The 1,500-nt window shown below is 44.5% G+C and overlaps 1 non-coding gene across 1 annotated transcript; it reads left to right on the top strand.

Moving 5' to 3' along the window:
* Positions 1-242: 242 nt before the first annotated feature.
* trnas-acu (transfer RNA serine (anticodon ACU)) lies at positions 243-324 on the top strand. Its single transcript has one exon. It is a non-coding gene; the product is annotated as a tRNA-Ser (tRNA).
* Positions 325-1,500: the final 1,176 nt, after the last annotated feature.

The following is a 1,500-nucleotide window of genomic DNA, read 5'->3' as shown; positions in this document are numbered from 1 at the left end:
CATTGACTTCAAATCTTCACAGAATTCAACAGACCTTGTTACACAGTTTTTTCTTCATTTTTGTGCAGATCACTGTGAGCAGAGTGGGAATGCGCTTGCCACACAACCCAGAGGTCAGACCATCGCCTTGGAACCGTACTGAACTGTGTATCATCTCACCAACACGAGGGATAAATATCTGCTGTGCTGCATAATTTACGCAATTCACTTATTAATAACGTCATATGCTAGCTGGCATATGTGACGAGGTGGCCGAGAGGTTAAGGCGATGGACTGCTAATCTATTGTGCTCTGCACGCGTGGGTTCGAGTCCCACTCTCGTCGCTGTTATTAATTACCCTTCCTCAACAGTCTTCTGCTAAAAGAAGGTCCACAGATCCAGAACTGTCTTAGAGAATAAATGCTTCTTCATCTCTGTTTTAATTGTGGGATCCGAATTCTAATGGGAAGTTAAAAATCCCACAACACCAGGTCATAGTCCAACAGGTTTAATGGAAGCAATAGCTTTTGGAGAGCTGCTCCTTCATCAGGTGACCGTGGAGTACACAGTGGTAAGATACAGAATTTATAGCCAAACGTTACAGTGTAATGTCACTGAAACTAAACTTTGAAAAATGCCTTGATTTTTTGTTAAATCTTACATCTGTTAGAATGACTATGTTAGGTTCACTTCTTTCTTATGTAAATCGAAAAAATTTCTTTTAACAGTTACATTCTCAGGTGAACTTTACCAATTAGTGTTATCACAGATAATATGTTGACAGTGTTAGTCCCTGTGTGCTGCGTCCGTGCCATAATGTTTAGACTGACGCTAATCTAAAAAACAAAAACATGCTGCAGGCAAGGATGCTTTGAGACATGGTACATTTGTGAAACCGAGCAGAGGAGACAGCAACGGAATGGGTACTGCACATCAATCAACAGACAGGCATGCCCCTTCCCAGTTGGAGAGCACTTCAGTGGTCCAGGACATTCGACCTCACACCTTCGGATGACAATCCTCCAGGGCGGGCTTCGGTACAAGTAACAGCTATAAGTGCCAATGCAGCGGCTGATAGCTAAATTCAGGACTGAAAATGTGTTGCTGGAAAAGCGCAGCAGGTCAGGCAGCATCCAGGGAACAGGAGAATCGACGTTTCGGGCATAAGCCCTTCTTCAGGAATGAGGAAAGTTTGTCCAGCAACCGTCGTGTTGTTGTGGTCTGGCGATGGAGGAGTCCAAAGACCTGCATATCCTGGGTGGAGTGGGACGGGGAGTTAAAGTGTTGAGCCACAGGGTGGTTGGGTTGGTTGGTCCGGGTGTCCCAGAGGTGTTCTCTGAAACGCTCCGCAAGTAGGCGGCCTGTCTCGCCAATATAGAGGAGGCCACATCGGGTGTAGAGGATGTGGAATGCTTGGAACTTTTCTTGATGACTTTGTTTTTACCTATTTTGTTCAGTTGAAAAATGACAGTTTTTTGAGTTTTTTAAAGCAAGGCGAATGGCCTTTCAACCTATTATAT

This window comes from Chiloscyllium plagiosum, unplaced genomic scaffold (genome assembly GCF_037043375.1).
Source record: "Chiloscyllium plagiosum isolate Xiang-an unplaced genomic scaffold, Cpla_swu_hap1 HiC_scaffold_37, whole genome shotgun sequence".
Classification (NCBI taxonomy): Eukaryota; Metazoa; Chordata; class Chondrichthyes; order Orectolobiformes; family Hemiscylliidae; genus Chiloscyllium; species Chiloscyllium plagiosum.
The sequence above is the reverse complement of the archived record's forward strand: the minus strand, read 5'-3'. Positions and strand labels throughout refer to the sequence as shown.